The sequence below is a fragment of the Manis javanica genome, chromosome X (genome assembly GCF_040802235.1).
Source record: "Manis javanica isolate MJ-LG chromosome X, MJ_LKY, whole genome shotgun sequence".
Lineage (NCBI taxonomy): Eukaryota > Metazoa > Chordata > Mammalia > Pholidota > Manidae > Manis > Manis javanica.
In genome coordinates, this window is record NC_133174.1 from 120,095,907 (window position 1) to 120,111,044 (window position 15,138).

Sequence of the window (15,138 nt, forward strand, 5' to 3'; positions counted from 1 at the left end):
TTTGCAGAATGTTGGCACTGTCAGTGGCCTGAGAGTGAGCATATCCACATTCAGTGATCTTCTAAAACATAGCAGAACATTGGGCGTGCCTGTGTTCAAAAATAGAGTAAGACAAATCTATATTACTGAGAATTAAACAACCTGGGTTCTAGTGAGGCTCCATTAACTACTAGCTGCATGGCCACTTGTACAATTTTCCATCTATCTCTTTGAACACTGGAAAAAGAAGGGTAGCCAAAGAGAATTAAGAAGACCATACGACTTTGGACAAGAAGACTGAGGTTTCAAGATTCAACAAAAGCATTCATGATATGCCATCCTCTAATCTAGTCCCTGGGGATATAGAGGTGAGTATGATAGGTAAGTCCCCCTGTTCATACTAAACTTGCATGCTAGTGACAGAGAAAACAGATAATAATCCAAAAATGAGCAAATCTGAAAGCTATCTAGTAATGATATGTGCTATGCAGAAAATAGATTTTGAGTTCTGATGGCAAAAACCTGGGGCAAGTGACCTTACTCTGAACTTCCACCTCCTGTCTTTAAAAGAATGTTAATACTTCACACCAAGCCTGCTGCACAGATTTGCTCTAAGGATCCAATGAATGAAAGGATTGGAAAGCTTGCTGCAAAATGCAAATTATTTACATAATCTTTACCAGAAAAGAAGGAAAATCTTCTGACCACTTCACTGCTGTAAGCAAGCAAAGAAACCGAGCATACCAGAGATTCTGTTGTTTCCAAAGACAAGACATAAAGACAGCATCGTATAAAGGAGACCAATCAATACAGACCAAACTGTTCTCCTCAGAAGGTAACTAGATATGAGTTAGAAGACAATGAATTGAGACTAAAGCTAAATCATAGAAATTCTTAGTTCACTTATTTGGTTTTTATTGCTGAAGTTGGTAAAGATATGCAAAAGCTAAAATTAAAACAGTATCAATGAGTGGTCTCAAAGCTTCCAGCTACAATAAAAGCTGAAGCCCTATATATGATGCCAACACTCAAACTGAGTATTGCCTACTTCATGGAAGCAGACAAGTGAGCCTGGGAAGAGACAGCATCAGAATTGAGTTATCCAACACCCTGGTGGTGTTTGAGAATTGCTTGGTGGTGTGTGAAGACCCCCTCCCACACACACATTGGAATTGGGTCTGGAAACCTGAAAGGGGTTATATTATTGCTGTGTGGAAAAAATATACAGTGGGGCAAGAGGAGAAGATGGGAGCAGGAAAGAATATGAATGAAGAGAAAGAAGGAAGGAAAATTCAATGTACAAATAATGGTTTGTTTCTACTCCAAAACAGAAGTAAAGAACCAGAAGAAAGGAATTTTTAGAGCTGGAAAAGACCAGAGAAATCATCTAATCCACTTTCTCAGAGTGATCATCCTTAAACTATGTAGACCCTTTGAGGTGTTTTCTTAATATGAAGATTCCTAGACCTCATCTAAACAGTGAATCAAAAGATAAAGAATTGGAGGATGAGCAAAAATCTGGATTTAAACACACTTCCTTTGCATAATTCTTATGCACCTTAAAATTTGACACTCCCTTGTTGAAATGTCCTCATTTTTCAATAAGGAAACTGAAACCCAAAAAAGGGATTTGCTTAAGTTCATAATGCTAGTTAGTGACAGATGGAAATTGCACTTCCAGCTCAGTCTTTGCTTTTTCTACTATTCTGCACAGGTGCTGCCAGCGCCAAGGAATATGTACACCAAGATGCATTCTGCTTGTTCCAGAACAAGTCCTTATCCACTGTCACATTTCCTCATATATACTATATCTGTGGGCCAAAATACACAGATATACTCTGATTTTAATAATCTCATTAAAAACACCACCAACAACCACAACAAAAATTTCCGGGCAAAGACAATGACTGATAATGTTGTAAAGTATTGCTCATTGCCCCACCCAGGACTATTTACATAACCAACTAAATCCCCAAAAGCACCAATATTCAAACCATCCATACCATAACTCTCAAAAGACAAGAATACAATCAGCAAATGAACCATAGTGGAGATGTTTGGAAAGCAGGAAGTTATCTTTCTTGGTTTCCCTTAAATCCTGTTAGGCATAAAGCCATTCCTCATTACAATAACTTTAAAGATAGCTAGTTTAAAGACAGCAATCTTTTTGTCATTATTATCTCCTGGGGAGTCTGTGGGTCACATAGCTAACATCTTCAGGAGGATTGTGGATTGTTCTCTGTTTATCTTAGAAATAGTTTCTCCATTGTGATCCCTGATGTGACCATCTGGTACTGAAAAGGCATTTCTAACTAGATTTATGACTCTTGAACTTAGTTGATCCATATAGCTGATTACAATTTTATGTTATGTAAGATTGGATGCCTTAGGGCCCTGTTGGCTGAGGAATTTCTAACTGGTGTCTGCTGAGATTGTCATTCCATTACCTGCTGAAGTACAAGTATCTGAATAACCTTCATGCATTGACATAAACTGGCAAAAAGGGACTGGCTGTGGGTATCTGGATACATTAAAAACATGCAGTGCTTAGGGTTTTGTTCAGAGTCCATAGCAAAGAATCAGGAAGTTCAGAAGCACAGGTCTCTATCCCTACCCAACTTGTAACATCACGGTGAAACATTCCAACAACCTAAAGAAACACAATTTTGTAACCATCCAAAAAATATATGAAGTTAAATATTATATAAATCAGTTAAATAATTTTGAAACAAATTCAACCTTTATTTGTTCTGCAACTATACAAATAGTCGCAAAATTTTTAAGATTGAAATTTGCAACAAAAATAAATTATGAATACCACATCATGGAAAAGTCTATTACAGTGACAGGATGTACATAATGTACATTCCAAACTGATTTAGAGAGAGTACCACACTGTGAACACACATACACATACATACACATGTAATCAGCTAAGGGAACAATCCAGAAGAACAAAGGTTGAAACAAGTTGTTTGGATGAATTTTGCTTTGACACCACACTCAATTTTCTAAAATTCTCTACGTTGTTTTTCAGAGACTATTAGTATCTATTTTTTTATTAGCATATCATTGATATACAATCTTATGCTCAGGTTTCAAATGAGCAACATTGTGGTTACTACATTTCCCCCTATTATCAAGTCCCCATCTCATTACAATCACTGTCCTTCAACATACTAAGATGCTATAGAGTCACTACTTGTCTTCTCTGTGCTATACTGCCTTCCCTGTGCCCCTCCCTACATTATGTGTGCTAATCATAATGCCCCTTAATCCCCTTATCCCTACCTTACCACCCACCCTCCCCAGACCCTTTCCCTTTGGTAACTGTTAGTCCATTCTTGGGTTCTGTGAGTCTGCTGCTGTTTTGTTCCTTCAGTTTTTGCTTTGTTGTTATACTTCACTGATGAGTAAAATCATTTGGTACTTGTCTTTCTCTAACTATATGGTATCTATTGTGAAATCTGTTCAAAGCTAAGTTGTCCTCCATCTGGCAAAGAGGCATTTATTGAGCACTTACTACATAAAGAAGTGAAAGTCTGGTCCCTTATCCTAGAGCTATTTATAAACTACTTTGGAAGACAATATACAAAGAAACAAAGTAGCATAACAGATAATGTCACCTATATGTAATACTCAACTGTCCCCAACAAGATATTAGATTTGTCTTCCTTGAGCAAGGACAACTCAGCCATTCATTCTCTATCACACACACTCTGAACATAGATACACATATATACATACATAACCAGCTAAGGGAACAATCCAGAAGAACAAAGGTTGAGACAAGCTATTTGGAGAATTTTGCTTTGACACTACACTCAATTTCCTAAAATTCTCCACGTTGTTTTTCAGAGACTATATGGTATCTTTTGTGAAATCCTAGGAACAGTCCCACACAATATTTTAATTGAAGTATAACTGACATACAATATACTATTAGTTTCAGGTGTACATCTTAGTGATTTTATATTTTAACATGTTACAAAAAGTAAACTGTTAAACTCCACCATAAGTCTAGTTATTATGTGTCACCATACACAGTTATTACAGTATTATTGACTATATTCCCTATGCTGTACATTACATCCCCATGACTTATTTTATAACTGGAAGTTTGAACCTCTTAATCCCCTTCACCTATTTAATTGACACCCCTCCCACTCTGGTAACCAGCAGTTTGTTTCCAGTATCTTTTAGACTGTTTGTATTGTTTGTTTTTCTTCCTTAAATTCCATATATAAGTGAAATCATAGAGTACTGTCTTTCTCTTTCTGACTTATTTCACTGAGCATAATACCCTCTAGGTCCATCCATGTTGTTGCAAATGACAAGATTTCATTCTTTCTGGGGGCTGAGTAACATTTAATTGTCTATATATGTACCACTTCTTGTTTACCCATTCATCTATTGATGGACAGTTAGATTGCTTCCATATGTTGGCTATTATAAATAATTCTGCAGTGAACATTCTGCATGTATCTCTTTGAATTGATATTTTTTTTCTTCAGATAAATATCAGAAGTAGAGTTGCTGGATCACAGGATAGTTCTATTTTTAATTTTTGAGGAACATCCATACTGTTTCCCATAGTGGCTACTCCAATTTACATTCCCACTAACAGTATACAAGCATTCCCTTTTCCCCACATCCTCTCTCCAAACTTATTTCTTGTCCTAATATGAGGCATTCTGACAGGTAGGAGGTGATATCTCATTGTGGTTTTGACTTGCATTTCCTGATGATTAGTGATGTGGAGCATCTTTTCATGTGCTTGTTGGCCTTTTCATGTGTCATATGTCTACTTTAGAAAAATGTCTATTCAAGTACTGTATCCATTTTATAATTGGTTTTTAAATATTAAGTTATATAAGTTCTTTATATATTTTGGATATTAACTCTTTATCAGATGTATGATTTAAAAATATATTCTCCCATTCAGTATGTTGAATGTTCATTTAGTGGCTTGTTTGCTTCACTCTCCTAAAATTTGATGTAATCCCATTTCTTTATTTTAGCTTTTGCTGCCCTTTCCTGAGAAGAATGGTCCAAAAAGTATCAATAAAACTAATGTCAAAGAGCTTACGAAAGAGCCTATGCTTAATTCTAGAAGTGTTATGATTGCAGGTCTTACATTCAAGTCTTTAATCCATTTTCAGTTAATTTTTTTATGTGGCAGAAGATAGTGGTCCAGTTTCATTCTTTTGCATGCAGCTGTCCAGTTTTACAAACACCATTTATTGAAGAGACTGTCCTTTTTCCCCATGGTATATGCCTGCCTCCTTTGTCATAGATTAATTAACCATGTAAGCATGGGGTTTTTGTCTGAACTCTCTATTCTCTTCCATTGATCTGTATATCCGTTTTTATACCAGTACCATACTATTTTGATTACTATAGCTTTGTAGTATACTTTGAAATCAGAGAACGTGATTCCTTCTGCTTTGTTGTTCTTTCTAAAGATTGCTTTAGCTAATCAGGGTCTTCTGTAGTTCCATTCAAATTTTATGATTATTTCCTCTAGTTTTGTGAAAAATGTCACTGGTATTTTGATAGGGATTGCAAGAAATCTACAGATTGCTTTGGGTAGTATGGTGATTTTAACAGTATTAGTTCTTCCAATCCATGAATGAGCACTGAATGTCTTGCTATTTATTTATGGAAGCTTCAGTTTCTTTCATCAATGTCTTACAGTTTTCAGAGCATTAATCTTTCACTTCCTTAAATTTATTCCTCAATATTTTTTTAATGTAACTGAAAAAGATCATTTTCTTAAATCCCCTTTCCGATAGCTCATTATTAGTGTAGAGAAATGCAGCCTATTTCTGTATGTTAATTTTGTATCCTACAACTTTAACAAATTCATTTATTCTCATTGTTTTCTGGTGGAGTCTTTAGGGTTTTCTATATTTATGGTATTCATGTCATCTGTAAATAATGACAATTTTTCTTCTTCTTTTCTAATTTGGATGCCTTTTATTCCCCTTTCTTGCCTAAGTGCTGTGGCTATGACTACCAATACTATGTTGAATAAAAGTAGTGAGGAGTGGACATCCTAGTCTTGTCCCTGATCTTAGTGGAAAATCAGCTTTTCACCATTGAATATGATACTAATGGTGGGCCACACTTTTAGTTGTGCCTGCAATTTCCACCACCAGTAAAACTTTAAGACAATGATTCGAGGGCATCTTTTTTCAAAGCAAGGGACATATTAATATCAGTATGAAGAAAGGACATGATTATTATAATCCATTGGAAAAAATACATCTGTTAGTTAAGAGCATGAACTCTCAAATATAATACCACTGTGTCCATATCACTTCCTACCTGTTTAGTTCCCTTAAATTCACTGCAGTCAAGCTTTTGCCATCATCAATACAGAAAACTGCTCTTTCTTAGGTCAAGTATAATCTCCATATTGCTAAATCCAATGGTAAATTGTCAGTCCTCACCTTATTTGACTATCAGCAGTATTTACCATTATCTCTTTCCAATTTGAAATATACTCTGCCTTGATTTCAGTTCAACATGCTCCCCTGGTTTTCTTCCTACCTCACTGACTTCCCCTTCTTAAGTTTTCCTTTTTGACTTCCTTTTCTCAGTCTCTATATGCTTGAGCTTGCCAGGGCTTAGTTCAAAAATTCTTCTCTTCTTCTTCTATATTCACTCTTGCTGAGCTAATTCATTCTTATGGCATCTAATCACTGATATCTCCCAAATTTATAATTTCAGACAGTGCATCTCCCCCAAACTCCAGATATATATATGCAACCACTTCCATAATACCTCCCATTTTGATGTCTGATAGGCCTCTCAAACCTAACATATCCCTAACAAAACTGACTCTTCCTTCTTAAACCTGTTCCTCCCATCACCTCTTCCCATCTCAGTTGTTGCCAACTCCCTTCCAATTGCTCAAACCGAAAAGATTGGTGTCAATTTTTACTCCTTTTCCTCTTTCATATTACATTCAATTTGATTAGCAAATTCCACTTACTTACCTTAATAATATTTCCAAAATTCAACCACTTGTCAACACCTCTACCACTATGACCCTGAACTAAACCATCATCATCTCTCACATAAATTATTTAGGATAGCCTCCCAATTTATCTTCCTGCTTTTGTCACTGCCCCCCTAGTCTGTTCTCAACACAACTAGGGATCCTATTAAAATTTAAGTCATGTCAAAACCGTCCAATAACTTTCTCACTGAGAGTAAAAGCTAAAATCTTACAATGGCCTAAAAAGAGTTCTGTTCCCTAACATTTATTCCTCTGACCTTATCTCCTACTACTGTCCACCTGACTCACTCCACTCTAACTATGGTGGCCTTTGTGCTCTTCCTTGAATAAACCTAGCAAGATTCTGCCTTGGCTTCTTTGTATTTTTTGTTCACTCTACCTAGAAAACTCTTATCCCACATATCTACCTCCCCTCAAACTCGCAAATATAATTATCAGAGAGTCCCAGTCTAGCCCTATTTAATACTGTAACCACATATTCCGTCCCAACTTTGATATGCCTTCCCTCAATTATTTTCCTCCAACTTAATATAAATTTGATTTTCTGTTTGTCTATCTCCAGATGTATACACCAGAATGGACTAAATTGGGATATGAACTACTATCTGCTTTGTTCACTGTTATAACCCCAACACCTAGAACTGTTCCTGGAAGTTAGAAAGTGCTCAATATGTATTTGGTGAATGAGTAAATGACCTTACATAAATTATATAAACTCTGTGTGCTGTAATTGAGTCATCTAAAATGAGGACACCACTGCATCCTACCTCAAAGAGTTGTAGTGAGGATTAAATAAATACATGTAAGGCATTTAGTCAAATACCTAACATAAGCACTCAATATTTATAGTTATTACTGTTATTCATTAAGAGGATATGAATACATACAGGAAAGGAGGATGGAAAGACACAGGCCAGGAACTTTGAAACCTGGGCTCCTGATGTCTAGTGAGGAGAGGAACCAGCTTGTCATTGGAGATTTTAGGAAATATGTGGGATTTACACAATGCAAGTACATGTGATATATGATATAACATAATCGGCCTTAAGGTGGCCCTGAATCAGTCCTTGGGCCCACTTTTTCTCTTGGGTTCTAGCAGCAAAAAGTTGCTGATTAAGTATCCTGGTTGTTCCTACTGAGCAAAGGTTCCTGATGATGCTGATACCCAGGAAACAAGCAAAGGGCTGCTCTAGCTCTATAAATCACCAAAAATGCCACCTAGTAACCTCCTACTAAATACTTCTGTAAGGAAATTTCTGTAAGGAAAAGAAGCTTATTTTTCAAATAGCAAAAAGTGATTAAAGGCCAGGAGTATTAAAATTTTAAGAATTTAGAAAAATGTGAGTGAGAGCCTTTTGGAGGCATTCTGCCTTCCTTCAGTTCAGAATTTAAATAAAGTCTTACATTAAGCTTTGTAGATTTTGACAGTCGTAGTTGAGAGTTTGGATATTTTCTTCCTGCCTTAAGCTGGGAAAGGGGCCATGGGCAGTTTTCCTTCAGCACCTGAAAACATTTCTATAAAAAATTAATTAGCCATTAATCTGTTTCAATGACACATTTAGCTTTTCAATTCCAACCTGCACCTGCTGCCTTACTGGGAAGAATGCACTTGGAGGTCATTTTTCTCTGCCTGCTAAAGGGCAAGCATGACCTGAGCTAACCACTGAAACACTTCACCACAATTTTAAAAGGAGTAGAATGTTTAGAAACAGTGCTGAGTGGTGAACACATCAGGACAACAAAAAGGCCCCCCTCAGGGGAGAGAATCTGGGTCACCAAGTAAGCAACCAAGACCAGTAGAGGTGCTGAGGTTTGGGGAAATCTAGAATCAACAGTGGAGGAGGGAGATGATGAGTATTCGTTGTAGGACTGAGATCATCTGTACTTGTCAGAGGTGCTTTTTTTTCCCCACTAACCTTCCTCTTCTAAATTCTATCCAGGAAGAGATGCCTACAGAATTATGGAGAAACTGCAACCAACACACAGTTGAAGAACTGGATCTAAGCAGACAAGGGGTAGACACTGCAATACACTACTCAGATCCCTTTCCAATGAAGTGTCTATATTTCCAGTTGATTCTGGAACAACTTTAGAAGACACCCTGCAGGGATTACCTCACTTGCAGAGAGCCGTTTTGCCCAAAGTAATGATCCTTTTTGGGGCAGCTCATATGCAATGACCTATTGATAAAGGGATATAAAGTCCTGGGCCATTCTGGCCCAACTCAGGAAAACTCTGAAAGACTGTTTTTAGCTCCTAATTTCCCTGTGTGGTCAGTTAACACTACTGTTGAGTCTGTAGCTCAAATTCTCCCTCTATCCATTCCTGCTTCCTTTCCCTTCTACCTGTGTTGATCCCAAGGGTACTCCTAAATTCACGTCTTAGTCTAAGTGCTATCTCAGAGTCTGCTTCCTAAGGAACCCAACCTGGGACAAGAAAGGAAATGATATAAGAAATGCCCAATGCACTCTAGCTCATTAAGTATTCATTCAATAAATATTCAGAGGTCCTACATATACCAAGCAGTTTTTCTAGGTATCTGGGATGCACCATTGAACAAGAGACATAAAGATCCAATTCTCACGTAATCTGCTTTTAGTGAAAGGACACAGGTAATGACCAAATGAACAAACAACAGCATTTCAAACAGCGGTAAATATTATGAGAAAAAACATTATATGGCATGATAGAAATTGAATTGGAGGTATGGCTAATTTAGATTATGTGGTCACAGATGGCCTCAGTGAGAAAGTGACATATGAGCCAGACTGCCATACCAACATATACAATAAAAGCACTCCAGAGGGAACCACAAGTGCAAAGATCTTATTGTACAAATGAATTTAGGCATGTTCTTGAAAATGAAAGAAGGTCAGTGTGGCTGGAAATATGGGAAATAAGCGACCTAGGTGGAGAGGTGCTTAGGGGCCAAATTAGGGAAAGGAGTTTGTTTCATTCTATGTATATTCTGAAGTTATCAGAGTATTTATTTCAAGAAGGGCAGTGACATTTTCTGCCTTATATGCTTAATATAAATTTAGCTACTGGGAAAAAGATTATAACAAAGAATGAGAATGGGAAAAATCAATCAGAAAGCTATCTCATTAAGTCCAGGGTTAAACAGACCAGTGACTTGGATTGTGTAGCAACAATGGAGATGAAGAAAGATACATAGATTCTAGGTATATTTTAGAGCTACAATAGCCAAACTTGCTGATGAATTGAGAAGTAAAGGAGGGAGACTTTAGAGTAGATTCCTTTGGCATGAGGTGCTGAATTATAGTTTATTGTATTTTTCCTCCACTCCAACACATATTGAGCACCTTCTATTTATCAAACACTATGCTGATTGCTGAAGAAGTCAAAATGATGAATCGTGTGTGGCCTGGCCCCAAATTATGGAGTTCAGAGACAAGATAGAGGATAGGAAACATTCCTCAAAATGAATAAAAATCTAAACTCAAAAGCTAAAACTATAAAGCTCTTAGGAGAAAACATTCAAGAAAAATTTCATATTGGATTTGGCAATAACTTCAAGGATATAACACCAAAAGTATAAGCAACAAAAGAAAAAAATAGGTATATTAGACCCCATCAAAATTAAAACCTTTCTCCATGAAAGAACACTATCAAGAGAATGAAAAGACAAACTACTGAATGTGAAAAAATTTTCAAAATCAAATATTTGATATTAGATTAATGTCCAGAATATATAGAACTCTAAAACTCAACAGAAAGACCTGATTCAAAAATGGACAGAGGACTTAGGTAGACATTTCTCTAAAGAAAATATACAAACGGTCGATCAGCACATAAAAAGGCAAAACATTCCACACCAACATCAGCACAACATTATTACCGATCAGGAAAATGGAAATTAAAACTACAAAATACCACTTTACCTCTCTCAGGATGGCTATAATTTTGAAAAATGGAAAATAGGTTTTTGCAAAGATGAATAGAAATTACAACCCTCACAGAATTGCTGGAGGAAATGTAAACTGGTGTAGCCATTATGAACACCAGTTTGGTGGTTTCTCAAAAAGTTAATCATAGAACTATTATGTGACTCAAGAGTCTACTTGGTATATATCCAAACGAATTGAAAGCAGAGACATGAACAGATATTTGTACACAAATGTTCATAAAGCATTAGTCACAGTAGTCAAAAGGTGGAAACAATCCAAGTATCCATTGACGAACTGATGGAGTATGCACAATGGAATATTACTTGGCCATAAAAATGAGATTTTAATATATACTACAACAAACATGGATTTTGAAAATATTATGTTTAGTGAAATAAACACAACACAAAAGGACAAAATTATGTGCTACCTAGAATAGGCAGATTCATTTGGACAGAAGGTAGAATAGAGGTTACGAGGAAGCAGAGTTAGGAAGACAGAGCAGATACAGAGAATTTTCTTGGGAATGACTGTGGTGAAGGTCAGGGTATAGAAAACAGTGATGGCTACACATTATGAATATATTTAATGCCACTGAACTGTAAACTTATAAATGGTTAAAATGATAAATATTATGTCATGCGTTTTTTCCACAATAAAAAATGAAGTCAGGGTTTGAATTCCAGCTCCACTATATGAATTTGAACAAGCCATTCAATCTCACAGCACCTCTTACTAAAGTATTGAGGTAATTAATTTATCTAAATATCAATTTATTCATCTTTAAAATGGGGACTTTTTTAAATTGATGTCTAGTTGATTTACAATATTACATTGGTTTCAAGTATACAACATAGTAATTCCACAATTACATATATTACAAATGATCACCACTGTAAGTATACTTATTGTCACCTTACAAAGTTATTTCAGTATTATTGACTATACTCCTTATACTGTACTTTGTATCCCTATGACTTTTTATAATTGGAAATTTGTACTTGATCCCCTACACCTATTTGCCTACCCTCCCTCACTCCCATCCCCTATGGCAACCACCAGTTTATTCTCAGTACTTGTATTTGTTTTGTTTGTTTGTTCACTGGTTTTATTTTTTTAGATTACACATAGTGAAATCATACTGTATTTGTCTTTGTATGACTTACTTCACTTAGCAAATACCCTCTAAGTCCGTCCCTGTTGTTGCAAATGGCAAGATTTTCTTTTTATAGCTGAGGAATATTCAATTGTATATATGTACCACCTCTTCTTTATCCACTCATTCATCAACGGACAATTAAGTCGCTTCCATATCTTGGCTATTATTAATTCTGCAATGAACATTCTGCATATATCTCTTTAAATTGGTATTTTTGTTTCCTCTGATAAATACCCAGAAGTGGAATTGATGGAAAATAGGGTAGTTCTACTTCCAATTTTTTTGAGAAATCTCTATACTGTTTTCCATAGTGATATTCCAATTTACATTCCCAAAACAGTGTACACAGGTTCCCTTTTCTCCCTATCATCACCAACACTTGTTATTTCTTGTCTTGTTGATACTAGCCATTCTGACTGCTGTGAGTAGTATCTAATTGTGATTTTGATTTGCATTCTCTGATGATTAATTATATATTGAGCATCTTTTCATGTGTATGTTGGCCATCTGTCTTCTTTGGAAAAATTTCTATCCAGGTCCTCAGCCAATCTTTTTAAAATTTTTTTTATTAAGGTATCATTGATATACAATCTTATGCTCAGGTTTCACATGAGCAACATTGCAGTTACTACATTCCCCCTATTATCAAGTCCTCACCACATACCCCATTACAGTCACTGTCCATCAGCATGGTAAGATGCTCAACCTATCTTTTAATTGGAGTACTTACTTTTGTGGTATTGAACTTTATGAATTCTTCATATTTTTGCTATTAACCCTTATCACTTGCAAATATATTCTCCCATTTAGTAGGTTGCCTTTTTGTTCTGTTGATGGTTTACTTTGATGTGCAGAAGCTTTTTCATTTGATATAGTCCAGTTTGTTTATTTTTCCTCTTCTTTCCTTTGCCTGGGGAGATATAGTTAAGAAAAAATTACTAATGCTAATGTTCAATACTTATTGCCATTGTTTTCTTCTGTGAGTTTTATAGCTTCAGGTCTGACATTTAGGTCTTCAATCCATTCTGGGTTTATTTTTGTATATGGCATAAGACACAAGTGTAGCTTCATGCTTTTGCATGCAGCTGTCCAGTTTTCCAAACAGCATTTATTGAAGAGACTGTCTTTTCCCCATGGTTATATGCCTGCCTCCTTCGTCATTTATTAACTGACCATATAAGCATCGGTTATTTTCTGCATTCTCTATTCTGTTCCATTGATCTGTGTGTCTGTTTTCATGCCACTACCAAACTGTTTTGATTACTATAGTTTTGCAGTATACTTAGAAACCAGGGAATGTGATACCTCCAGCTTTGTTGTTCTTTCTCAAGATTGCTTTAGTTATTCAGGGTCTTTTGTGATTCCATTCAAATTTTACGATTATTTGCTCTAGTTCTGTGAAAAATGCCGCTGGTATTTTGATAGGGATTGCAAGGAATCTGTAGATTGCTTTGGGTAGTATGGCCATTTAAAAAAGTATTAATTCTTTCAACACATGTGCAAGATATGTCATTCCATTTATTTGTGTCACCTTCAGTTTCTTTTACCAGTGTCTTATAGTTTTCAGAATACAAGTCTTTCACCTCCTCTGTTAAATGTATTATTATGTATTTTATTATCTTTGATGCAATTGTAAATGAAATTGTTTTCTTAAATTCTTTCTGCTAGTTTGTTATGAGTATATAGAAATGCTAAAGATTTTTCTATACTGATTTTGTATCCTGAAAATTTACTGAATTCATAAAATGAGGAATACTGACAATACCTATTATACACTGCAAACTTGTTAGGATAAATGAGACACATATAAGGAACTTTACAGAATATCTGGAACAGCAATAAATGTTGGGTATTACTGTGAAGGAATGTAATTTCTTACTCTAAGAAATAATGCATTCATAATTACAAGGGTCAGCAAATGAATGCTTTCTCAGCATGGATCCTTCTATGAAATACTGTGATATAGCAGGGGTCAGTAAAGTTTTTCTATAAAGACAGAGCCAAAGAGTAATATATATAAGCTTTATATTCCCATTAAGTCTCTGTTGCAAGTACTTTACTCTGCTGCTATGATAGCATGATAGTAGCCATAGAAAATACACAGATGGATGTGACTGTGTTGAATAAAACTTTAACCATGAAAATAGGTGGTGGCCACATTTGGCTCACAGACTAGTTTGCAGACTCAATGCCAGACACTTAGCTAGCATAAGCTTGCCCTTGGCATACTAACACATTTGTACAAATTCAGCCTTACTTCTTTTCCTACTGAATGGATTGCTTTTAAGAATACTGAACCTCTACTTTCCTTAAAACAAATGGTTAATGTTAGAATTTACTGATTGCTTTTGCCTTGCTAAACACATTAGCTGATGCTGATGCTTTACCAGATGTGACCAAAAGGCCAAAAGAGAATTTTGAAACCTGCATCTAGATCCCTTTGTGACATTTTGCTGGGTTCTGCCTATTAAAATAAATAAGTACTTTCCTCTTCTATTGCACTGCTATGGAAATTAATGTCTAAAAACTGCTTGAAAGTTGTAAGGATTAAGTATCATTATATACTTCTGCATCTAAGACCTTTATACTAATTATGCATTTTTCTCAGTGCATAATTAGGTAAAATACAAAAAGTCTATCTTATTTATCTTTTGTTGTATCAATACATTCAGATTTAAGATGGCCATGGAACCAAAATGAACACCTGAATTCCCATACAATTACACAGGCAGTCAATTGAAGGCTTGGTCTTGGCCCACAATTAACAAAGCCACCAATATGTATGGCTCGTGACCTTCACAGGGCCCTTTAAACTCTTCCTTCAAGTAGCAGACCATATTTCCTTTTGTGTTTTCAGTGCTTAAGCCTGTGTATAGGAGCAGAGCATAGAGTGCTCCACATCCTGGGAAGGGGGCTGAACCTTTCCTGGAAGAACCCACAGCTGCCGAGTCTTTATTTTCTTTTGGGCTTTCCACCAGCTTTCAACCTGGTGGGGTTTCAACCAAGGAGGGACTGATGCCTCTGGCACCGTCAGGGCTTCCACCCCCACCTGTTTGTCAGACCTC